Below are 19,467 nucleotides of genomic sequence, written 5' to 3' on the forward strand. Positions count from 1 at the left end.
GAGAGCAGGCACATTCAGCTTAGAATGGCCGTTGGCAGCAGCTGTTCAATTTGAACCTTCTTTTACTATCTCATAGAGAAACTAACACAATTTTCAGGTTCAAAAAGGTCAACGGAACTTGGGATTCCCAGCCAGTCTCCCATGCTGGTACTTGCCAAGCCTTAAGCTACATTGCTGCTGCGATCTGACGAGAGCAGGCACATTCAGCTTAGAATGGCCGTTGACAGCAGCTGTTCAATTTGAACCTTCTTTTACTATCTCATAGAGAAACTAACACAATTTTCAGGTTCAAAAAGGTCAACGGAACTTGGGATTCCCAGCCAGTCTCCCATGCTGGTACTTGCCAAGCCTTAAGCTGCATTGCTGCTGCGATCTGATGAGAGCAGGCACATTCAGCTTAGAATGGCCGTTGACAGCAGCTGTTCAATTTGAACCTTCTTTTACTATCTCATAGAGAAACTAACACAATTTTCAGGTTCAAAAAGGTCAACGGAACTTGGGATTCCCAGCCAGTCTCCCATGCTGGTACTTGCCAAGCCTTAAGCTGCATTGCTGCTGCGATCTGACGAGAGCAGGCACATTCAGCTTAGAATGGCCGTTGACAGCATATTTTAAATTTGAACCTTCTTTTACCATCTTTGAAAGAGAAACTAACACAATTTTCAGGTTCAAAAAGGTCAACGGAACTTGGGATTCCCAGCCAGTCTCCCATGCTGGTACTTGCCAAGCCTTAAGCTGCATTGCTGCTGCGATCTGACGAGAGCAGGCACATTCAGCTTAGAATGGCCGGTGACAGCAGCTTTTCAATTTGAACCTTCTTTTACCATCTTTGAAAGAGAAACTAACACAATTTTCAGGTTCAAAAAGGTCAACGGAACTTGGGATTCGCAGCCAGTCTCCCATGCTGGTACTTGCCAAGCCTTAAGCTGCATTGCTGCTGCAATCTGACGAGAGCAGGCACATTCAGCTTAGAATGGCCGTTGAAAGCAGCTGTTCAATTTGAACCTTCTTTTACTATCTTTGACAGGGAAACTAACACAATTTTCAGGTTCAAAAAGGTCAACGGAACTTGGGATTCGCAGCCAGTCTCCCATGCTGGTACTTGCCAAGCCTTAAGCTGCATTGCTGCTGCGATCTGACGAGAGCAGGCACATTCAGCTTAGAATGGCCGTTGACAGCAGCTGTTCAATTTGAACCTTCTTTTACTATCTCATAGAGAAACTAACACAATTTTCAGGTTCAAAAAGGTCAACGGAACTTGGGATTCCCAGCCAGTCTCCCATGCTGGTACTTGCCAAGCCTTAAGCTGCATTGCTGCTGCGATCTGACGAGAGCAGGCACATTCAGCTTAGAATGGCCGTTGACAGCAGCTGTTCAATTTAAACCTTCTTTTACTATCTCAAAGAGAAACTAACACAATTTTCAGGTTCAAAAAGGTCAACGGAACTTGGGATTCCCAGCCAGTCTCCCATGCTGGTACTTGCCAAGCCTTAAGCTGCATTGCTGCTGCGATCTGACGAGTGTAGGCACGTTCAGCTTAGAATGGCCGTTTACAGCAGCTGTTCAATTTGAACCTTCTTTTACCATCTTTGACAGAGAAACTAATACAATTTTCAGGTTCAAAAAGGTCAACGGAACTTGGGATTCCCAGCCAGTCTCCCATGCTGGTACTTGCCAACCCTTAAGCTGCATTGCTGCTGCGATCTGATGAGAGCAGGCACATTCAGCTTAGAATGGCCGTTGACAGGAGCTGTTCAATTTGAACCTTCTTTTACTATCTCATAGAGAAACTAACACAATTTTCAAGTTCAAAAAGGTCAACGGAACTTGGGATTCCCAGCCAGTCTCCCACGCTGGTACTTGCCAAGCCTTAAGCTGCATTGCTGCTGCGATCTGACGAGAGCAGGCACATTCAGCTTAGAATGGCCGTTGACAGCAGCTGTTCAATTTGAACCTTCTTTTACTATCTCATAGAGAAACTAACACAATTTTCAGGTTCAAAAAGGTCAACGGAACTTGGGATTCCCAGCCAGTCTCCCATGCTGGTACTTGCCAAGCCTTAAGCTACATTGCTGCTGCGATCTGACGAGAGCAGGCACATTCAGCTTAGAATGGCCGTTGACAGCAGCTGTTCAATTTGAACCTTCTTTTACTATCTCATAGAGAAACTAACACAATTTTCAGGTTCAAAAAGGTCAACGGAACTTGGGATTCCCAGCCAGTCTCCCATGCTGGTACTTGCCAAGCCTTAAGCTGCATTGCTGCTGCGATCTGATGAGAGCAGGCACATTCAGCTTAGAATGGCCGTTGACAGCAGCTGTTCAATTTGAACCTTCTTTTACTATCTCATAGAGAAACTAACACAATTTTCAGGTTCAAAAAGGTCAACGGAACTTGGGATTCCCAGCCAGTCTCCCATGCTGGTACTTGCCAAGCCTTAAGCTGCATTGCTGCTGCGATCTGACGAGAGCAGGCACATTCAGCTTAGAATGGCCGTTGACAGCAGCTGTTCAATTTGAACCTTCTTTTACTATCTTATAGAGAAACTAACACAATTTTCAGGTTCAAAAAGGTCAACGGAACTTGGGATTCCCAGCCAGTCTCCCATGCTGGTACTTGCCAAGCCTTAAGCTGCATTGCTGCTGCGATCTGATGAGAGCAGGCAAATTCAGCTTAGAATGGCCGTTGACAGCAGCTGTTCAATTTGAACCTTCTTTTACTATCTCATAGAGAAACTAACACAATTTTCAGGTTCAAAAAGGTCAACGGAACTTGGGATTCCCAGCCAGTCTCCCATTCTGGTACTTGCCAAGCCTTAAGCTGCATTGCTGCTGCGATCTGACGAGAGCAGGCACATTCAGCTTAGAATGGCCGTTGACAGCAGCTGTTCAATTTGAACCTTCTTTTACTATCTCATAGAGAAACTAACACAATTTTCAGGTTCAAAAAGGTCAACGGAACTTGGGATTCCCAGCCAGTCTCCCATGCTGGTACTTGCCAAGCCTTAAGCTGCATTGCTGCTGCAATCTGACGAGAGCAGGCACATTCAGCTTAGAATGGCAGTTGACAGCAGCTGTTCCATTTGAACCTTCTTTTACCATCTTTGACAGAGAAACTAACACAATTTTCAGGTTCAAAAAGGTCAACGGAACTTGGGATTCCCAGCCAGTCTCCCATGCTGGTACTTGCCAAGCCTTAAGCTGCATTGCTGCTGCGATCTGGTGAGAGCAGGCACATTCAGCTTAGAATGGCCGTTGACAGCAACTGTTCAATTTGAACCTTCTTTTACTATCTCATAGAGAAACTAACACAATTTTCAGGTTCAAAAAGGTCAATGGAACTTGGGATTCCCAGCCAGTCTCCCATGCTGGTACTTGCCAAGCCTTAAGCTGCATTGCTGCTGCGATCTGACGAGTGTAGGCACGTTCAGCTTAGAATGGCCGTTTACAGCAGCTGTTCAATTTGAACCTTCTTTTACCATCTTTGACAGAGAAACTAATACAATTTTCAGGTTCAAAAAGGTCAACGGAACTTGGGATTCCCAGCCAGTCTCCCATGCTGGTACTTGCCAACCCTTAAGCTGCATTGCTGCTGCGATCTGATGAGAGCAGGCACATTCAGCTTAGAATGGCCGTTGACAGGAGCTGTTCAATTTGAACCTTCTTTTACTATCTCATAGAGAAACTAACACAATTTTCAGGTTCAAAAAGGTCAACGGAACTTGGGATTCCCAGCCAGTCTCCCATGCTGGTACTTGCCAAGCCTTAAGCTACATTGCTGCTGCGATCTGACGAGAGCAGGCACATTCAGCTTAGAATGGCCGTTGACAGCAGCTGTTCAATTTGAACCTTCTTTTACTATCTCATAGAGAAACTAACACAATTTTCAGGTTCAAAAAGGTCAACGGAACTTGGGATTCCCAGCCAATCTCCCATGTTGGTACTTGCCAAGCCTTAAGCTGCATTGCTGCTGCGATGTGACGAGAGCAGGCACATTCAGCTTAGAATGGCCGTTGACAGCAGCTGTTCAATTTGAACCTTCTTTTACCATCTTTGACAGAGAAACTAACACAATTTTCAGGTTCAAAAAGGTCAACGGAACTTGGGATTCCCAGCCAGTCTCCCATGCTGGTACTTGCCAAGCCTTAAGCTGCATTGCTGCTGCAATCTGACGAGAGCAGGCACATTCAGCTTAGAATGGCCGTTGACAGCAGCTGTTCAATTTGAACCTTCTTTTACTATCTCATAGAGAAACTAACACAATTTTCAGGTTCAAAAAGGTCAACGGAACTTGGGATTCCCAGCCAATCTCCCATGTTGGTACTTGCCAAGCCTTAAGCTGCATTGCTGCTGCGATGTGACGAGAGCAGGCACATTCAGCTTAGATTGGCCGTTGACAGCAGCTGTTCAATTTGAACCTTCTTTTACCATCTTTGACAGAGAAACTAACACAATTTTCAGGTTCAAAAAGGTCAACGGAACTTGGGATTCCCAGCCAGTCTCCCATGCTGGTACTTGCCAAGCCTTAAGCTGCATTGCTGCTGCGATCTGACGAGAGCAGGCACATTCAGCTTAGAATGAACGTTGACAGCAGCTGTTCAATTTGAACCTTCTTTTACCATCTTTGACAGAGAAACTAACACAATTTTCAGGTTCAAAAAGGTCAACGGTACTTGGGATTCCCAGCCAGTCTCCCATGCTGGTACTTGCTAAGCCTTAAGCTGCATTGCTGCTGTGATCTGACGAGAGCAGGCACATTCAGCTTAGAATGGCCATTGAAAGCATTTGTTCAATTTGAACCTTCTTTTACTATCTTATAGAGAAACTAACACAGTTTTCAGATTCAAAAAGGTCAACGGAACTTGGGATTCCCTGCCAGTCTCCCATGCTGGTACTTGCCAAGCCTTAAGCTGCATTGCTGTTGCGATCTGACGAGAGCAGGCACATTCAGCTTAGAATGGCCGTTGACAGCAGCTGTTCAATTTGAACCTTCTTTTACTATCTCATAGAGAAACTAACACAATTTTCAGGTTCAAAAAGGTCAACGGAACTTGGGATTCCCAGCCAGTCTCCCATGCTGGTACTTGCCAAGCCTTAAGCTGCATTGCTGCTGCGATCTGACGAGAGCAGGCACATTCAGCTTAGAATGGCCGTTGACAGCAGCTGTTCAATTTGAACCTTCTTTTACCATCTTTGACAGAGAAACTAACACAATTTTCAGGTTCAAAAAGGTCAACGGTACTTGGGATTCCCAGCCAGTCTCCCATGCTGGTACTTGCTAATCCTTAAGCTGCATTGCTGCTGTGATCTGACGAGAGCAGGCACATTCAGCTTAGAATGGCCGTTGAAAGCATCTGTTCAATTTGAACCTTCTTTTACTATCTTATAGAGAAACAAACACAATTTTCAGATTCAAAAAGGTCAACGGAACTTGGGATTCCCTGCCAGTCTCCCATGCTGGTACTTGCCAAGCCTTAAGCTGCATTGCTGCTGCGATCTGACGAGAGCAGGCACATTCAGCTTAGAATGGCCGTTGACAGCAGCTGTTCAATTTGAACCTTCTTTTACTATCTCATAGAGAAACTAACACAATTTTCAGGTTCAAAAAGGTCAACGGAACTTGGGATTCCCAGCCAGTCTCCCACGCTGGTACTTGCCAAGCCTTAAGCTGCATTGCTACTGCGATCTGACGAGAGCATGCACATTCAGCTTATAATGGCCGTTGACAGCAGCTGTTCAAATTGAACCTTCTTTTACCATCTTTGACAGAGAAACTAACACAATTTTCAGGTTCAAAAAGGTCAACGGTACTTCAGATTCCCAGCCAGTCTCCCATGCTGGTACTTGCCAAGCCTTAAGCTGCATTGCTGCTGCGATCTGACGAGAGCAGGCCCATTCAGCTTAGAATGGCCGTTGACAGCAGCTGTTCAATTTGAACCTTCTTTTACCATCTTTGACAGAGAAACTAACACAATTTTCAGGTTCAAAAAGGTCAACGGAACTTGGGATTCCCAGCCAGTCTCCCATGCTGGTACTTGCCAAGCCTTAAGCTGCATTGCTGCTGCGATCTGATGAGAGCAGGCACATTCAGCTTAGAATGGCCGTTGACAGCAGCTGTTCAATTTGAAACTTCTTTTACTATCTCATAGAGAAACTAACACAATTTTCAGGTTCAAAAAGGTCAACGGAACTTGGGATCCCCAGCCAGTCTCCCATGCTGGTACTTGCCAAGCCTTAAGCTGCATTGCTGCTGCGATCTGACGAGAGCAGGCACATTCAGCTTAGAATGGCAGTTGACAGCAGCTGTTCAATTTGAACCTTCTTTTACTATCTCATAGAGAAACTAACACAATTTTCAGGTTCAAAAAGGTCAACGGAACTTGGGATTCCCAGCCAGTCTCCCATGCTGGTACTTGCCAAGCCTTAAGCTGCATTGCTGCTGCGATCTGACGAGAGCAGGCACATTCAGCTTAGAATGGCCGTTGACAGCAGCTGTTCAATTTGAACCTTCTTTTACCATCTTTGACAGAGAAACTAACAAAATTTTCAGGTTCAAAAAGGTCAACGGAACTTGGGATTCCCAGCCAGTCTCCCATGCTGGTACTTGCCAAGCCTTAAGCTGCATTGCTGCTGCGATCTGACAAGAGCAGGCACATTCAGCTTAGAATGGCCGTTGACAGCAGCTGTTCAATTTGAACCTTCTTTTACCATCTTTGACAGAGAAACTAACACAATTTTCAGGTTCAAAAAGGTCAATGGAACTTGGGATTCCCAGCCAGTCTCCCATGCTGGTACTTGCCAAGCCTTAAGCTGCATTGCTGCTGCGATCTGACGAGAGCAGGCACATTCAGCTTAGAATTGCCGTTGACAGCAGCTGTTCAATTTGAACCTTCTTTTACCATCTTTGACAGAGAAACTAACACAATTTTCAGGTTCAAAAAGGTCAACGGAACTTGGGATTCCCAGCCAGTCTCCCATGCTGGTACTTGCCAAGCCTTAAGCTGCATTGCTGCTGCGATCTGACGAGAGCAGGCACATTCAGCTTAGAATGGCCGTTGACAGCAGCTGTTCAATTTGAACCTTCTTTTACTATCTCATAGAGAAACTAACACAATTTTCAGGTTCAAAAAGGTCAACGGAACTTGGGATTCCCAGCCAGTCTCCCATGCTGGTACTTGCCAAGCCATAAGCTGCATTGCTGCTGCGATCTGACGAGAGCAGGCACATTCAGCTTAGAATGGCCGTTGACAGCAGCTTTTCAATTTGAACCTTCTTTTACTATCTTATAGAGAAACTAACACAATTTTCAGGTTCAAAAAGGTCAACGGAACTTGGGATTCCCAGCCAGTCTCCCATGCTGGTACTTGCCAAGCCTTAAGCTGCATTGCTGCTGCGATCTGACGAGAGCAGGCACATTCAGCTTAGAATGGCCGTTGACAGCAGCTGTTCAATTTGAACCTTCTTTTACCATCTTTGACAGAGAAACTAATACAATTTTCAGGTTCAAAAAGGTCAACAGAACTTGGGATTCCCAGCCAGTCTCCCATGCTGGTACTTGCCAAGCCTTAAGTTGCATTGCTGCTGCGATCTGACGAGAGCAGGCACATTCAGCTTAGAATGGCCGTTGACAGCAGCTGTTCAATTTGAACCTTCTTTTACTATCTCATAGAGAAACTAACACAATTTTCAGGTTCAAAAAGGTCAATGGAACTTGGGATTCCCAGCCAGTCTCCCATGCTGGTACTTGCCAAGCCTTAAGCTGCATTGCTGCTGCAATCTGACGAGAGCAGGCACATTCAGCTTAGAATGGCCGTTGACAGCAGCTGTTCAATTTGAACCTTCTTTTACTATCTCATAGAGAAACTAATACAATTTTCAGGTTCAAAAAGGTCAACGGAACTTGGGATTCCAAGCCAGTCTCCCATGCTGGTACTTGCCAAGCCTTAAGCTGCATTGCTGCTGCGATCTGACGAGAGCAGGCCCATTCAGCTTAGAATGGCCGTTGACAGCAGCTGTTCAATTTGAACCTTCTTTTACCATCTTTGACAGAGAAACTAACACAATTTTCAGGTTCAAAAAGGTCAATGGAACTTGGGATTCACAGCCAGTCTCCCATGCTGGTACTTGCCAAGCCTTAAGCAGCATTGCTGCTGCGATCTGACAAGAGCAGGCCCTTTCAGCTTAGAATGGCCGTTGACAGCAGCTGTTCAATTTGAACCTTCTTTTACCATCTTTGACAGAGAAACTAACACAATTTTCAGGTTCAAAAAGGTCAAAGGAACTTGGGATTCCCAGCCAGTCTCCCATGCTGGTACTTGCCAAGCCTTAAGCTGCATTGCTGCTGCGATCTGATGAGAGCAGGCTCATTCAGCTTAGAATGGCCGTTGACAGCAGCTGTTCAATTTGAACCTTCTTTTACTATCTCATAGAGAAACTAACACAATTTTCAGGTTCAAAAAGGTCAACAGAACTTGGGATTCCCAGCCAGTCTCCCATTCTGGTACTTGCCAAGCCTTAAGCTGCATTGCTGCTGCGATCTGACGAGAGCAGGCACATTCAGCTTAGAATGGCCGTTGACAGCAGCTTTTCAATTTGAACCTTCTTTTACCATCTTTGACAGAGAAACTAACACAATTTTCAGGTTCAAAAAGGTCAATGGAACTTGGGATTCCCAGCCAGTCTCCCATGCTGGTACTTGCCAAGCCTTAAGCTGCATTGCTGCTGCAATCTGACGAGAGCAGGCACATTCAGCTTAGAATGGCCGTTGACAGCAGCTGTTCAATTTGAACCTTTCTTTTACCATCTTTGACAGAGAAACTAACACAATTTTCAGGTTCAAAAAGGTCAACGGAACTTGGGATTCCCAGCCAGTCTCCCATGCTGGTACTTGCCAAGCCTTAAGCTGCATTGCTGCTGCGATCTGACGAGAGCAGGCACATTCAGATTAGAATGGCCGTTGACAGCAGCTGTTCAATTTGAACCTTCTTTTACTATCTCATAGAGAAACTAACACAATTTTCAGGTTCAAAAAGGTCAACGGAACTTGGGATTCCCAGCCAGTCTCCCATGCTGGTACTTGCCAAGCCTTAAGCTACATTGCTGCTGCGATCTGACGAGAGCAGGCACATTCAGCTTAGAATGGCCGTTGACAGCAGCTGTTCAATTTGAACCTTCTTTTACTATCTCATAGAGAAACTAACACAATTTTCAGATTCAAAAAGGTCAACGGAACTTGGGATTCCCAGCCAGTCTCCCATGCTGGTACTTGCCAAGCCTTAAGCTGCATTGCTGCTGCAATCTGACGAGAGCAGGCACATTCAGCTTAGAATGGCCGTTGACAGCAGCTGTTCAATTTGAACCTTCTTTTACCATCTTTGACAGAGAAACTAACACAATTTTCAGGTTCAAAAAGGTCAATGGAACTTGGGATTCCCAGCCAGTCTCCCATGCTGGTACTTGCCAAGCCTTAAGCTGCATTGCTGCTGCGATCTGACGAGAGCAGGCCCATTCAGCTTAGAATGGCCGTTGACAGCAGCTGTTCAATTTGAACCTTCTTTTACCATCTTTGACAGATAAACTAACACAATTTTCAGGTTCAAAAAGGTCAACGGAACTTGGGATTCCCAGCCAGTCTCCCATGCTGGTACTTGCCAAGCCTTAAACTGCATTGCTGCTGCGATCTGATGAGAGCAGGCACATTCAGCTTAGAATGGCTGTTGACAGCAGCTGTTCAATTTGAACCTTCTTTTACTATCTTTGACAGGGAAACTAACACAATTTTCAGGTTCAAAAAGGTCAACGGAACTTGGGATTCCCAGCCAGTCTCCCATGCTGGTACTTGCCAAGCCTTAAGCTGCATTGCTGCTGCGATCTGACGAGAGCAGGCACATTCAGCTTAGAATGGCCGTTGACAGCAGCTGTTCAATTTAAACCTTCTTTTACTATCTCAAAGAGAAACTAACACAATTTTCAGGTTCAAAAAGGTCAACGGAACTTGGGATTCCCAGCCAGTCTCCCATGCTGGTACTTGCCAAGCCTTAAGCTGCATTGCTGCTGCGATCTGACGAGTGTAGGCACGTTCAGCTTAGAATGGCCGTTTACAGCAGCTGTTCAATTTGAACCTTCTTTTACCATCTTTGACAGAGAAACTAATACAATTTTCAGGTTCAAAAAGGTCAACGGAACTTGGGATTCCCAGCCAGTCTCCCATGCTGGTACTTGCCAACCCTTAAGCTGCATTGCTGCTGCGATCTGATGAGAGCAGGCACATTCAGCTTAGAATGGCCGTTGACAGGAGCTGTTCAATTTGAACCTTCTTTTACTATCTCATAGAGAAACTAACACAATTTTCAAGTTCAAAAAGGTCAACGGAACTTGGGATTCCCAGCCAGTCTCCCACGCTGGTACTTGCCAAGCCTTAAGCTGCATTGCTGCTGCGATCTGACGAGAGCAGGCACATTCAGCTTAGAATGGCCGTTGACAGCAGCTGTTCAATTTGAACCTTCTTTTACTATCTCATAGAGAAACTAACACAATTTTCAGGTTCAAAAAGGTCAACGGAACTTGGGATTCCCAGCCAGTCTCCCATGCTGGTACTTGCCAAGCCTTAAGCTACATTGCTGCTGCGATCTGACGAGAGCAGGCACATTCAGCTTAGAATGGCCGTTGACAGCAGCTGTTCAATTTGAACCTTCTTTTACTATCTCATAGAGAAACTAACACAATTTTCAGGTTCAAAAAGGTCAACGGAACTTGGGATTCCCAGCCAGTCTCCCATGCTGGTACTTGCCAAGCCTTAAGCTGCATTGCTGCTGCGATCTGATGAGAGCAGGCACATTCAGCTTAGAATGGCCGTTGACAGCAGCTGTTCAATTTGAACCTTCTTTTACTATCTCATAGAGAAACTAACACAATTTTCAGGTTCAAAAAGGTCAACGGAACTTGGGATTCCCAGCCAGTCTCCCATGCTGGTACTTGCCAAGCCTTAAGCTGCATTGCTGCTGCGATCTGACGAGAGCAGGCACATTCAGCTTAGAATGGCCGTTGACAGCAGCTGTTCAATTTGAACCTTCTTTTACTATCTTATAGAGAAACTAACACAATTTTCAGGTTCAAAAAGGTCAACGGAACTTGGGATTCCCAGCCAGTCTCCCATGCTGGTACTTGCCAAGCCTTAAGCTGCATTGCTGCTGCGATCTGATGAGAGCAGGCAAATTCAGCTTAGAATGGCCGTTGACAGCAGCTGTTCAATTTGAACCTTCTTTTACTATCTCATAGAGAAACTAACACAATTTTCAGGTTCAAAAAGGTCAACGGAACTTGGGATTCCCAGCCAGTCTCCCATTCTGGTACTTGCCAAGCCTTAAGCTGCATTGCTGCTGCGATCTGACGAGAGCAGGCACATTCAGCTTAGAATGGCCGTTGACAGCAGCTGTTCAATTTGAACCTTCTTTTACTATCTCATAGAGAAACTAACACAATTTTCAGGTTCAAAAAGGTCAACGGAACTTGGGATTCCCAGCCAGTCTCCCATGCTGGTACTTGCCAAGCCTTAAGCTGCATTGCTGCTGCAATCTGACGAGAGCAGGCACATTCAGCTTAGAATGGCAGTTGACAGCAGCTGTTCCATTTGAACCTTCTTTTACCATCTTTGACAGAGAAACTAACACAATTTTCAGGTTCAAAAAGGTCAACGGAACTTGGGATTCCCAGCCAGTTTCCCATGCTGGTACTTGCCAAGCCTTAAGCTGCATTGCTGCTGCGATCTGGTGAGAGCAGGCACATTCAGCTTAGAATGGCCGTTGACAGCAGCTGTTCAATTTGAACCTTCTTTTACTATCTCATAGAGAAACTAACACAATTTTCAGGTTCAAAAAGGTCAACGGAACTTGGGATTCCCAGCCAGTCTCCGATGCTGGTACTTGCCAAGCCTTAAGCTGCATTGCTGCTGCGATCTGACGAGAGCAGGCACATTCAGCTTAGAATGGCCGTTGACAGCAACTGTTCAATTTGAACCTTCTTTTACTATCTCATAGAGAAACTAACACAATTTTCAGGTTCAAAAAGGTCAATGGAACTTGGGATTCCCAGCCAGTCTCCCATGCTGGTACTTGCCAAGCCTTAAGCTGCATTGCTGCTGCGATCTGACGAGAGCAGGCCCATTCAGCTTAGAATGGCCGTTGACAGGAGCTGTTCAATTTGAACCTTCTTTTACCATCTTTGACAGATAAACTAACACAATTTTCAGGTTCAAAAAGGTCAACGGAACTTGGGATTCCCAGCCAGTCTCCCATGCTGGTACTTGCCAAGCCTTAAACTGCATTGCTGCTGCGATCTGATGAGAGCAGGCACATTCAGCTTAGAATGGCTGTTGACAGCAGCTGTTCAATTTGAACCTTCTTTTACTATCTTTGACAGGGAAACTAACACAATTTTCAGGTTCAAAAAGGTCAACGGAACTTGGGATTCCCAGCCAGTCTCCCATGCTGGTACTTGCCAAGCCTTAAGCTGCATTGCTGCTGCGATCTGACGAGAGCAGGCACATTCAGCTTAGAATGGCCGTTGACAGCAGCTGTTCAATTTCAACCTTCTTTTACTATCTCAAAGAGAAACTAACACAATTTTCAGGTTCAAAAAGGTCAACGGAACTTGGGATTCCCAGCCAGTCTCCCATGCTGGTACTTGCCAAGCCTTAAGCTGCATTGCTGCTGCGATCTGACGAGTGTAGGCACGTTCAGCTTAGAATGGCCGTTTACAGCAGCTGTTCAATTTGAACCTTCTTTTACCATCTTTGACATAGAAACTAATACAATTTTCAGGTTCAAAAAGGTCAACGGAACTTGGGATTCCCAGCCAGTCTCCCATGCTGGTACTTGCCAACCCTTAAGCTGCATTGCTGCTGCGATCTGATGAGAGCAGGCACATTCAGCTTAGAATGGCCGTTGACAGGAGCTGTTCAATTTGAACCTTCTTTTACTATCTCATAGAGAAACTAACACAATTTTCAGGTTCAAAAAGGTCAACGGAACTTGGGATTCCCAGCCAATCTCCCATGTTGGTACTTGCCAAGCCTTAAGCTGCATTGCTGCTGCAATCTGACGAGAGCAGGCACATTCAGCTTAGAATGGCCGTTGACAGCAGCTGTTCAATTTGAAGCTTCTTTTACTATCTCATAGAGAAACTAACACAATTTTCAGGTTCAAAAAGGTCAACGGAACTTGGGATTCCCAGCCAATCTCCCATGTTGGTACTTGCCAAGCCTTAAGCTGCATTGCTGCTGCGATGTGACGAGAGCAGGCACATTCAGCTTAGAATGGCCGTTGACAGCAGCTGTTCAATTTGAACCTTCTTTTACCATCTTTGACAGAGAAACTAACACAATTTTCAGGTTCAAAAAGGTCAACGGAACTTGGGATTCCCAGCCAGTCTCCCATGCTGGTACTTGCCAAGCCTTAAGCTGCATTGCTGCTGCGATCTGACGAGAGCAGGCACATTCAGCTTAGAATGAACGTTGACAGCAGCTGTTCAATTTGAACCTTCTTTTACCATCTTTGACAGAGAAACTAACACAATTTTCAGGTTCAAAAAGGTCAACGGTACTTGGGATTCCCAGCCAGTCTCCCATGCTGGTACTTGCTAAGCCTTAAGCTGCATTGCTGCTGTGATCTGACGAGAGCAGGCACATTCAGCTTAGAATGGCCATTGAAAGCATCTGTTCAATTTGAACCTTCTTTTACTATCTTATAGAGAAACTAACACAATTTTCAGATTCAAAAAGGTCAACGGAACTTGGGATTCCCTGCCAGTCTCCCATGCTGGTACTTGCCAAGCCTTAAGCTGCATCGCTGTTGCGATCTGACGAGAGCAGGCACATTCAGCTTAGAATGGCCGTTGACAGCAGCTGTTCAATTTGAACCTTCTTTTACTATCTCATAGAGAAACTAACACAATTTTCAGGTTCAAAAAGGTCAACGGAACTTGGGATTCCCAGCCAGTCTCCCATGCTGGTACTTGCCAAGCCTTAAGCTGCATTGCTGCTGCGATCTGACGAGAGCAGGCACATTCAGCTTAGAATGGCCGTTGACAGCAGCTGTTCAATTTGAACCTTCTTTTACCATCTTTGACAGAGAAACTAACACAATTTTCAGGTTCAAAAAGGTCAACGGTACTTGGGATTCCCAGCCAGTCTCCCATGCTGGTACTTGCTAATCCTTAAGCTGCATTGCTGCTGTGATCTGACGAGAGCAGGCACATTCAGCTTAGAATGGCCGTTGAAAGCATCTGTTCAATTTGAACCTTCTTTTACTATATTATAGAGAAACTAACACAATTTTCAGATTCAAAAAGGTCAACGGAACTTGGGATTCCCTGCCAGTCTCCCATGCTGGTACTTGCCAAGCCTTAAGCTGCATTGCTGCTGCGATCTGACGAGAGCAGGCACATTCAGCTTAGAATGGCCGTTGACAGCAGCTGTTCAATTTGAACCTTCTTTTACTATCTCATAGAGAAACTAACACAATTTTCAGGTTCAAAAAGGTCAACGGAACTTGGGATTCCCAGCCAGTCTCCCACGCTGGTACTTGCCAAGCCTTAAGCTGCATTGCTACTGCGATCTGACGAGAGCATGCACATTCAGCTTAGAATGGCCGTTGACAGCAGCTGTTCAAATTGAACCTTCTTTTACCATCTTTGACAGAGAAACTAACACAATTTTCAGGTTCAAAAAGGTCAACGGTACTTCAGATTCCCAGCCAGTCTCCCATGCTGGTACTTGCCAAGCCTTAAGCTGCATTGCTGCTGCGATCTGACGAGAGCAGGCACATTCAGTTTAGAATGGCCGTTGACAGCAGCTGTTCAATTTGAACCTTCTTTTACCATCTTTGACAGAGAAACTAACACAATTTTCAGGTTCAAAAAGGTCAACGGAACTTGGGATTCCCAGCCAGTCTCCCATGCTGGTACTTGCCAAGCCTTAAGCTGCATTGCTGCTGCGATCTGATGAGAGCAGGCACATTCAGCTTAGAATGGCCGTTGACAGCAGCTGTTCAATTTGAACCTTCTTTTACTATCTCATAGAGAAACTAACACAATTTTCAGGTTCAAAAAGGTCAACGGAACTTGGGATCCCCAGGCAGTCTCCCATGCTGGTACTTGCCAAGCCTTAAGCTGCATTGCTGCTGCGATCTGACGAGAGCAGGCACATTCAGCTTAGAATGGCAGTTGACAGCAGCTGTTCAATTTGAACCTTCTTTTACTATCTCATAGAGAAACTAACACAATTTTCAGGTTCAAAAAGGTCAACGGAACTTGGGATTCCCAGCCAGTCTCCCATGTTGGTACTTGCCAAGCCTTAAGCTGCATTGGTGCTGCGATCTGACGAGAGCAGGCACATTCAGCTTAGAATGGCCGTTGACAGCAGCTGTTCAATTTGAACCTTCTTTTACCATCTTTGACAGAGAAACTAACACAATTTTCAGGTTCAAAAAGGTCAACGGAACTTGGGATTCCCAGCCAGTCTCCCATGCTGGTACTTGCCAAGCCTTAAGCTGCATTGCTGCTGCGATCTGACGAGAGCAGGCACATTCAGCTTAGAATGGCCGTTGACAGCAGCTGTTCAATTTGAACCTTCTTTTACCATCTTTGACAGAGAAACTAACACAATTTTCAGGTTCAAAAAGGTCAATGGAACTTGGGATTCCCAGCCAGTCTCCCATGCTGGTACTTGCCAAGCCTTAAGCTGCAGTGCTGCTGCGATCTGACGAGAGCAGGCACATTCAGCTTAGAATGGCCGTTGACAGCAGCTGTTCAATTTGAACCTTCTTTTACCATCTTTGACAGAGAAACTAACACAATTTTCAGGTTCAAAAAGGTCAACGGAACTTGGGATTCCCAGCCAGTCTCCCATGCTGGTACTTGCCAAGCCTTAAGCTGCATTGCTGCTGCGATCTGACGAGAGCAGGCACATTCAGCTTAGAATGGCCGTTGACAGCAGCTGTTCAATTTGAACCTTCTTTTACTATCTCATAGAGAAACTAACACAATTTTCAGGTTCAAAAAGGTCAACGGAACTTGGGATTCCCAGCCAGTCTCCCATGCTGGTACTTGCCAAGCCTTAAGCTGCATTGCTGCTGCGATCTGGCAAGAGCAGGCACATTCAGCTTAGAATGGCCGTTGACAGCAGCTGTTCAATTTGAACCTTCTTTTACTATCTCATAGAGAAACTAACACAACTTTCAGGTTCAAAAAGGTCAACGGAACTTGGGATTCCCAGCCAGTCTCCCATGCTGGTACTTGCCAAGCCTTAAGCTGCATTGCTGCTGCAATCTGACGAGAGCAGGCACATTCAGCTTAGAATGGCAGTTGACAGCAGCTGTTCAATTTGAACCTTCTTTTGCCATCTTTGACAGAGAAACTAATACAATTTTCAGGTTCAAAAAGGTCAACGGAACTTGGGATTCCCAGCCAGTCTCCCATGCTGGTACTTGCCAAGCCTTAAGCTGCATTGCTGCTGCAATCTGACGAGAGCAGGCACATTCAGCTTAGAATGGCCGTTGACAGCAGCTGTTCAATTTGAACCTTCTTTTACTATCTCATAGAGAAACTAACACAATTTTCAGGTTCAAAAAGGTCAACGGAACTTGGGATTCCCAGCCAATCTCCCATGTTGGTACTTGCCAAGCCTTAAGCTGCATTGCTGCTGCGATGTGACGAGAGCAGGCACATTCAGCTTAGAATGGCCGTTGACAGCAGCTGTTCAATTTGAACCTTCTTTTACCATCTTTGACAGAGAAACTAACACAATTTTCAGGTTCAAAAAGGTCAACGGAACTTGGGATTCCCAGCCAGTCTCCCATGCTGGTACTTGCCAAGCCTTAAGCTGCATTGCTGCTGCGATCTGACGAGAGCAGGCACATTCAGCTTAGAATGAACGTTGACAGCAGCTGTTCAATTTGAACCTTCTTTTACCATCTTTGACAGAGAAACTAACACAATTTTCAGGTTCAAAAAGGTCAACGGTACTTGGGATTCCCAGCCAGTCTCCCATGCTGGTACTTGCTAAGCCTTAAGCTGCATTGCTGCTGTGATCTGACGAGAGCAGGCACATTCAGCTTAGAATGGCCGTTGAAAGCATCTGTTCAATTTGAACCTTCTTTTACTATCTTATAGAGAAACTAACACAATTTTCAGATTCAAAAAGGTCAACGGAACTTGGTATTCCCTGCCAGTCTCCCATGCTGGTACTTGCCAAGCCTTAAGCTGCATTGCTGTTGCGATCTGACGAGAGCAGGCACATTCAGCTTAGAATGGCCGTTGACAGCAGCTGTTCAATTTGAACCTTCTTTTACTATCTCATAGAGAAACTAACACAATTTTCAGGTTCAAAAAGGTCAACGGAACTTGGGATTCCCAGCCAGTCTCCCATGCTGGTACTTGCCAAGCCTTAAGCTGCATTGCTGCTGCGATCTGACGAGAGCAGGCACATTCAGCTTAGAATGGCCGTTGACAGCAGCTGTTCAATTTGAACCTTCTTTTACCATCTTTGACAGAGAAACTAACACAATTTTCAGGTTCAAAAAGGTCAACGGTACTTGGGATTCCCAGCCAGTCTCCCATGCTGGTACTTGCTAATCCTTAAGCTGCATTGCTGCTGTGATCTGACGAGAGCAGGCACATTCAGCTTAGAATGGCCGTTGAAAGCATCTGTTCAATTTGAACCTTCTTTTACTATCTTATAGAGAAACTAACACAATTTTCAGATTCAAAAAGGTCGACGGAACTTGGGATTCCCTGCCAGTCTCCCATGCTGGTACTTGCCAAGCCTTAAGCTGCATTGCTGCTGCGATCTGACGAGAGCAGGCACATTCAGCTTAGAATGGCCGTTGACAGCAGCTGTTCAATTTGAACCTTCTTTTACTATCTCATAGAGAAACTAACACAATTTTCAGGTTCAAAAAGGTCAACGGAACTTGGGATTCCCAGCCAGTCTCCCACGCTGGTACTTGCCAAGCCTTAAGCTGCATTGCTACTGCGATCTGACGAGAGCATGCACATTCAGCTTAGAATGGCCGTTGACAGCAGCTGTTCAAATTGAACCTTCTTTTACCATCTTTGACAGAGAAACTAACACAATTTTCAGGTTCAAAAAGGTCAACGGTACTTCAGATTCCCAGCCAGTCTCCCATGCTGGTACTTGCCAAGCCTTAAGCTGCATTGCTGCTGCGATCTGACGAGAGCAGGCCCATTCAGCTTAGAATGGCCGTTGACAGCAGCTGTTCAATTTGAACCTTCTTTTACCATCTTTGACAGAGAAACTAACACAATTTTCAGGTTCAAAAAGGTCAACGGAACTTGGGATTCCCAGCCAGTCTCCCATGCTGGTACTTGCCAAGCCTTAAGCTGCATTGCTGCTGCGATCTGATGAGAGCAGGCACATTCAGCTTAGAATGGCCGTTGACAGCAGCTGTTCAATTTGAACCTTCTTTTACTATCTCATAGAGAAACTAACACAATTTTCAGGTTCAAAAAGGTCAACGGAACTTGGGATCCCCAGCCAGTCTCCCATGCTGGTACTTGCCAAGCCTTAAGCTGCATTGCTGCTGCGATCTGACGAGAGCAGGCACATTCAGCTTAGAATGGCCGTTGACAGCAGCTGTTCAATTTGAACCTTCTTTTACCATCTTTGACAGAGAAACTAACACAATTTTCAGGTTCAAAAAGGTCAATGGAACTTGGGATTCCCAGCCAGTCTCCCATGCTGGTACTTGCCAAGCCTTAAGCTGCATTGCTGCTGCGATCTGACGAGAGCAGGCACATTCAGCTTAGAATGGCCGTTGACAGCAGCTGTTCAATTTGAACCTTCTTTTACCATCTTTGACAGAGAAACTAACACAATTTTCAGGTTCAAAAAGGTCAACGGAACTTGGGATTCCCAGCCAGTCTCCCATGCTGGTACTTGCCAAGCCTTAAGCTGCATTGCTGCTGCGATCTGACGAGAGCAGGCACATTCAGCTTAGAATGGCCGTTGACAGCAGCTGTTCAATTTGAACCTTCTTTTACCATCTTTGACAGAGAAACTAACACAATTTTCAGGTTCAAAAAGGTCAACGGAACTTGGGATTCCCAGCCAGTTTCCCATGCTGGTACTTGCCAAGCCTTAAGCTGCATTGCTGCTGCGATCTGGTGAGAGCAGGCACATTCAGCTTAGAATGGCCGTTGACAGCAGCTGTTCAATTTGAACCTTCTTTTACTATCTCATAGAGAAACTAACACAATTTTCAGGTTCAAAAAGGTCAACGGAACTTGGGATTCCCAGCCAGTCTCCGATGCTGGTACTTGCCAAGCCTTAAGCTGCATTGCTGCTGCGATCTGACGAGAGCAGGCACATTCAGCTTAGAATGGCCGTTGACAGCAACTGTTCAATTTGAACCTTCTTTTACTATCTCATAGAGAAACTAACACAATTTTCAGG

General features: G+C 45.5%; 85 pseudogenes; all 85 read right to left on the reverse strand.

Moving 5' to 3' along the window:
* Positions 1-106: 106 nt before the first annotated feature.
* Positions 107-225, reverse strand: LOC140102345 (5S ribosomal RNA; annotated as a pseudogene).
* Positions 226-295: 70 nt separating this feature from the next.
* On the reverse strand, positions 296-414 carry LOC140105767 (5S ribosomal RNA; annotated as a pseudogene).
* A 70-nt stretch (positions 415-484) lies between these two features.
* Positions 485-603, reverse strand: LOC140094332 (5S ribosomal RNA; annotated as a pseudogene).
* Positions 604-675: 72 nt separating this feature from the next.
* LOC140109291 (5S ribosomal RNA) lies at positions 676-794 on the reverse strand (annotated as a pseudogene).
* Positions 795-1,057: 263 nt separating this feature from the next.
* LOC140105978 (5S ribosomal RNA) lies at positions 1,058-1,176 on the reverse strand (annotated as a pseudogene).
* Positions 1,177-1,246: 70 nt separating this feature from the next.
* LOC140094343 (5S ribosomal RNA) lies at positions 1,247-1,365 on the reverse strand (annotated as a pseudogene).
* Positions 1,366-1,626: 261 nt separating this feature from the next.
* On the reverse strand, positions 1,627-1,745 carry LOC140110043 (5S ribosomal RNA; annotated as a pseudogene).
* A 70-nt stretch (positions 1,746-1,815) lies between these two features.
* LOC140095788 (5S ribosomal RNA) lies at positions 1,816-1,934 on the reverse strand (annotated as a pseudogene).
* Positions 1,935-2,004: 70 nt separating this feature from the next.
* LOC140102356 (5S ribosomal RNA) lies at positions 2,005-2,123 on the reverse strand (annotated as a pseudogene).
* A 70-nt stretch (positions 2,124-2,193) lies between these two features.
* On the reverse strand, positions 2,194-2,312 carry LOC140105826 (5S ribosomal RNA; annotated as a pseudogene).
* Positions 2,313-2,382: 70 nt separating this feature from the next.
* LOC140094354 (5S ribosomal RNA) lies at positions 2,383-2,501 on the reverse strand (annotated as a pseudogene).
* Positions 2,502-2,571: 70 nt separating this feature from the next.
* LOC140097338 (5S ribosomal RNA) lies at positions 2,572-2,690 on the reverse strand (annotated as a pseudogene).
* Positions 2,691-2,760: 70 nt separating this feature from the next.
* LOC140113164 (5S ribosomal RNA) lies at positions 2,761-2,879 on the reverse strand (annotated as a pseudogene).
* A 70-nt stretch (positions 2,880-2,949) lies between these two features.
* Positions 2,950-3,068, reverse strand: LOC140113231 (5S ribosomal RNA; annotated as a pseudogene).
* A 72-nt stretch (positions 3,069-3,140) lies between these two features.
* On the reverse strand, positions 3,141-3,259 carry LOC140101646 (5S ribosomal RNA; annotated as a pseudogene).
* A 261-nt stretch (positions 3,260-3,520) lies between these two features.
* On the reverse strand, positions 3,521-3,639 carry LOC140110054 (5S ribosomal RNA; annotated as a pseudogene).
* A 70-nt stretch (positions 3,640-3,709) lies between these two features.
* Positions 3,710-3,828, reverse strand: LOC140102367 (5S ribosomal RNA; annotated as a pseudogene).
* A 261-nt stretch (positions 3,829-4,089) lies between these two features.
* Positions 4,090-4,208, reverse strand: LOC140104693 (5S ribosomal RNA; annotated as a pseudogene).
* Positions 4,209-4,469: 261 nt separating this feature from the next.
* On the reverse strand, positions 4,470-4,588 carry LOC140104218 (5S ribosomal RNA; annotated as a pseudogene).
* Positions 4,589-4,849: 261 nt separating this feature from the next.
* Positions 4,850-4,968, reverse strand: LOC140109575 (5S ribosomal RNA; annotated as a pseudogene).
* Positions 4,969-5,038: 70 nt separating this feature from the next.
* LOC140094365 (5S ribosomal RNA) lies at positions 5,039-5,157 on the reverse strand (annotated as a pseudogene).
* Positions 5,158-5,418: 261 nt separating this feature from the next.
* LOC140100286 (5S ribosomal RNA) lies at positions 5,419-5,537 on the reverse strand (annotated as a pseudogene).
* Positions 5,538-5,798: 261 nt separating this feature from the next.
* On the reverse strand, positions 5,799-5,917 carry LOC140112975 (5S ribosomal RNA; annotated as a pseudogene).
* Positions 5,918-5,989: 72 nt separating this feature from the next.
* On the reverse strand, positions 5,990-6,108 carry LOC140105876 (5S ribosomal RNA; annotated as a pseudogene).
* Positions 6,109-6,367: 259 nt separating this feature from the next.
* Positions 6,368-6,486, reverse strand: LOC140094376 (5S ribosomal RNA; annotated as a pseudogene).
* Positions 6,487-6,558: 72 nt separating this feature from the next.
* Positions 6,559-6,677, reverse strand: LOC140106297 (5S ribosomal RNA; annotated as a pseudogene).
* Positions 6,678-6,749: 72 nt separating this feature from the next.
* On the reverse strand, positions 6,750-6,868 carry LOC140111433 (5S ribosomal RNA; annotated as a pseudogene).
* Positions 6,869-6,940: 72 nt separating this feature from the next.
* Positions 6,941-7,059, reverse strand: LOC140094387 (5S ribosomal RNA; annotated as a pseudogene).
* A 70-nt stretch (positions 7,060-7,129) lies between these two features.
* On the reverse strand, positions 7,130-7,248 carry LOC140104204 (5S ribosomal RNA; annotated as a pseudogene).
* Positions 7,249-7,318: 70 nt separating this feature from the next.
* On the reverse strand, positions 7,319-7,437 carry LOC140094409 (5S ribosomal RNA; annotated as a pseudogene).
* A 72-nt stretch (positions 7,438-7,509) lies between these two features.
* On the reverse strand, positions 7,510-7,628 carry LOC140106792 (5S ribosomal RNA; annotated as a pseudogene).
* Positions 7,629-7,698: 70 nt separating this feature from the next.
* LOC140112940 (5S ribosomal RNA) lies at positions 7,699-7,817 on the reverse strand (annotated as a pseudogene).
* A 70-nt stretch (positions 7,818-7,887) lies between these two features.
* LOC140111522 (5S ribosomal RNA) lies at positions 7,888-8,006 on the reverse strand (annotated as a pseudogene).
* A 263-nt stretch (positions 8,007-8,269) lies between these two features.
* On the reverse strand, positions 8,270-8,388 carry LOC140112181 (5S ribosomal RNA; annotated as a pseudogene).
* Positions 8,389-8,458: 70 nt separating this feature from the next.
* LOC140113507 (5S ribosomal RNA) lies at positions 8,459-8,577 on the reverse strand (annotated as a pseudogene).
* Positions 8,578-8,649: 72 nt separating this feature from the next.
* On the reverse strand, positions 8,650-8,768 carry LOC140112941 (5S ribosomal RNA; annotated as a pseudogene).
* A 73-nt stretch (positions 8,769-8,841) lies between these two features.
* LOC140104108 (5S ribosomal RNA) lies at positions 8,842-8,960 on the reverse strand (annotated as a pseudogene).
* A 70-nt stretch (positions 8,961-9,030) lies between these two features.
* On the reverse strand, positions 9,031-9,149 carry LOC140102378 (5S ribosomal RNA; annotated as a pseudogene).
* Positions 9,150-9,219: 70 nt separating this feature from the next.
* LOC140104698 (5S ribosomal RNA) lies at positions 9,220-9,338 on the reverse strand (annotated as a pseudogene).
* A 72-nt stretch (positions 9,339-9,410) lies between these two features.
* Positions 9,411-9,529, reverse strand: LOC140112796 (5S ribosomal RNA; annotated as a pseudogene).
* A 72-nt stretch (positions 9,530-9,601) lies between these two features.
* Positions 9,602-9,720, reverse strand: LOC140108625 (5S ribosomal RNA; annotated as a pseudogene).
* A 72-nt stretch (positions 9,721-9,792) lies between these two features.
* Positions 9,793-9,911, reverse strand: LOC140094420 (5S ribosomal RNA; annotated as a pseudogene).
* Positions 9,912-10,172: 261 nt separating this feature from the next.
* LOC140110065 (5S ribosomal RNA) lies at positions 10,173-10,291 on the reverse strand (annotated as a pseudogene).
* Positions 10,292-10,361: 70 nt separating this feature from the next.
* On the reverse strand, positions 10,362-10,480 carry LOC140095799 (5S ribosomal RNA; annotated as a pseudogene).
* A 70-nt stretch (positions 10,481-10,550) lies between these two features.
* On the reverse strand, positions 10,551-10,669 carry LOC140102389 (5S ribosomal RNA; annotated as a pseudogene).
* Positions 10,670-10,739: 70 nt separating this feature from the next.
* Positions 10,740-10,858, reverse strand: LOC140105943 (5S ribosomal RNA; annotated as a pseudogene).
* A 70-nt stretch (positions 10,859-10,928) lies between these two features.
* On the reverse strand, positions 10,929-11,047 carry LOC140094431 (5S ribosomal RNA; annotated as a pseudogene).
* A 70-nt stretch (positions 11,048-11,117) lies between these two features.
* LOC140097360 (5S ribosomal RNA) lies at positions 11,118-11,236 on the reverse strand (annotated as a pseudogene).
* A 70-nt stretch (positions 11,237-11,306) lies between these two features.
* LOC140113176 (5S ribosomal RNA) lies at positions 11,307-11,425 on the reverse strand (annotated as a pseudogene).
* Positions 11,426-11,495: 70 nt separating this feature from the next.
* LOC140113232 (5S ribosomal RNA) lies at positions 11,496-11,614 on the reverse strand (annotated as a pseudogene).
* A 72-nt stretch (positions 11,615-11,686) lies between these two features.
* Positions 11,687-11,805, reverse strand: LOC140107135 (5S ribosomal RNA; annotated as a pseudogene).
* A 70-nt stretch (positions 11,806-11,875) lies between these two features.
* Positions 11,876-11,994, reverse strand: LOC140105276 (5S ribosomal RNA; annotated as a pseudogene).
* Positions 11,995-12,064: 70 nt separating this feature from the next.
* On the reverse strand, positions 12,065-12,183 carry LOC140112798 (5S ribosomal RNA; annotated as a pseudogene).
* A 72-nt stretch (positions 12,184-12,255) lies between these two features.
* Positions 12,256-12,374, reverse strand: LOC140108631 (5S ribosomal RNA; annotated as a pseudogene).
* A 72-nt stretch (positions 12,375-12,446) lies between these two features.
* On the reverse strand, positions 12,447-12,565 carry LOC140094442 (5S ribosomal RNA; annotated as a pseudogene).
* A 261-nt stretch (positions 12,566-12,826) lies between these two features.
* LOC140110076 (5S ribosomal RNA) lies at positions 12,827-12,945 on the reverse strand (annotated as a pseudogene).
* Positions 12,946-13,015: 70 nt separating this feature from the next.
* Positions 13,016-13,134, reverse strand: LOC140112980 (5S ribosomal RNA; annotated as a pseudogene).
* A 261-nt stretch (positions 13,135-13,395) lies between these two features.
* Positions 13,396-13,514, reverse strand: LOC140104223 (5S ribosomal RNA; annotated as a pseudogene).
* A 261-nt stretch (positions 13,515-13,775) lies between these two features.
* Positions 13,776-13,894, reverse strand: LOC140108421 (5S ribosomal RNA; annotated as a pseudogene).
* Positions 13,895-13,964: 70 nt separating this feature from the next.
* Positions 13,965-14,083, reverse strand: LOC140094454 (5S ribosomal RNA; annotated as a pseudogene).
* Positions 14,084-14,344: 261 nt separating this feature from the next.
* On the reverse strand, positions 14,345-14,463 carry LOC140100297 (5S ribosomal RNA; annotated as a pseudogene).
* Positions 14,464-14,533: 70 nt separating this feature from the next.
* LOC140109313 (5S ribosomal RNA) lies at positions 14,534-14,652 on the reverse strand (annotated as a pseudogene).
* A 72-nt stretch (positions 14,653-14,724) lies between these two features.
* On the reverse strand, positions 14,725-14,843 carry LOC140112996 (5S ribosomal RNA; annotated as a pseudogene).
* Positions 14,844-14,915: 72 nt separating this feature from the next.
* LOC140105998 (5S ribosomal RNA) lies at positions 14,916-15,034 on the reverse strand (annotated as a pseudogene).
* A 70-nt stretch (positions 15,035-15,104) lies between these two features.
* Positions 15,105-15,223, reverse strand: LOC140112842 (5S ribosomal RNA; annotated as a pseudogene).
* A 70-nt stretch (positions 15,224-15,293) lies between these two features.
* On the reverse strand, positions 15,294-15,412 carry LOC140106797 (5S ribosomal RNA; annotated as a pseudogene).
* Positions 15,413-15,484: 72 nt separating this feature from the next.
* LOC140094476 (5S ribosomal RNA) lies at positions 15,485-15,603 on the reverse strand (annotated as a pseudogene).
* Positions 15,604-15,675: 72 nt separating this feature from the next.
* LOC140113218 (5S ribosomal RNA) lies at positions 15,676-15,794 on the reverse strand (annotated as a pseudogene).
* Positions 15,795-15,866: 72 nt separating this feature from the next.
* On the reverse strand, positions 15,867-15,985 carry LOC140094487 (5S ribosomal RNA; annotated as a pseudogene).
* A 70-nt stretch (positions 15,986-16,055) lies between these two features.
* On the reverse strand, positions 16,056-16,174 carry LOC140113003 (5S ribosomal RNA; annotated as a pseudogene).
* Positions 16,175-16,244: 70 nt separating this feature from the next.
* Positions 16,245-16,363, reverse strand: LOC140113233 (5S ribosomal RNA; annotated as a pseudogene).
* A 72-nt stretch (positions 16,364-16,435) lies between these two features.
* On the reverse strand, positions 16,436-16,554 carry LOC140104703 (5S ribosomal RNA; annotated as a pseudogene).
* A 261-nt stretch (positions 16,555-16,815) lies between these two features.
* LOC140104229 (5S ribosomal RNA) lies at positions 16,816-16,934 on the reverse strand (annotated as a pseudogene).
* Positions 16,935-17,006: 72 nt separating this feature from the next.
* Positions 17,007-17,125, reverse strand: LOC140113135 (5S ribosomal RNA; annotated as a pseudogene).
* Positions 17,126-17,195: 70 nt separating this feature from the next.
* On the reverse strand, positions 17,196-17,314 carry LOC140107110 (5S ribosomal RNA; annotated as a pseudogene).
* Positions 17,315-17,384: 70 nt separating this feature from the next.
* Positions 17,385-17,503, reverse strand: LOC140094498 (5S ribosomal RNA; annotated as a pseudogene).
* A 261-nt stretch (positions 17,504-17,764) lies between these two features.
* LOC140109247 (5S ribosomal RNA) lies at positions 17,765-17,883 on the reverse strand (annotated as a pseudogene).
* A 70-nt stretch (positions 17,884-17,953) lies between these two features.
* Positions 17,954-18,072, reverse strand: LOC140109325 (5S ribosomal RNA; annotated as a pseudogene).
* A 72-nt stretch (positions 18,073-18,144) lies between these two features.
* On the reverse strand, positions 18,145-18,263 carry LOC140112976 (5S ribosomal RNA; annotated as a pseudogene).
* A 72-nt stretch (positions 18,264-18,335) lies between these two features.
* LOC140106049 (5S ribosomal RNA) lies at positions 18,336-18,454 on the reverse strand (annotated as a pseudogene).
* A 70-nt stretch (positions 18,455-18,524) lies between these two features.
* LOC140107475 (5S ribosomal RNA) lies at positions 18,525-18,643 on the reverse strand (annotated as a pseudogene).
* Positions 18,644-18,715: 72 nt separating this feature from the next.
* LOC140105589 (5S ribosomal RNA) lies at positions 18,716-18,834 on the reverse strand (annotated as a pseudogene).
* Positions 18,835-18,906: 72 nt separating this feature from the next.
* LOC140094509 (5S ribosomal RNA) lies at positions 18,907-19,025 on the reverse strand (annotated as a pseudogene).
* A 72-nt stretch (positions 19,026-19,097) lies between these two features.
* On the reverse strand, positions 19,098-19,216 carry LOC140107154 (5S ribosomal RNA; annotated as a pseudogene).
* A 70-nt stretch (positions 19,217-19,286) lies between these two features.
* On the reverse strand, positions 19,287-19,405 carry LOC140105279 (5S ribosomal RNA; annotated as a pseudogene).
* Between the last annotated feature and the right edge of the window lie 62 nt (positions 19,406-19,467).

The sequence above is a fragment of the Engystomops pustulosus genome, chromosome 1 (assembly GCF_040894005.1).
Source record: "Engystomops pustulosus chromosome 1, aEngPut4.maternal, whole genome shotgun sequence".
Taxonomy (NCBI): domain Eukaryota; kingdom Metazoa; phylum Chordata; class Amphibia; order Anura; family Leptodactylidae; genus Engystomops; species Engystomops pustulosus.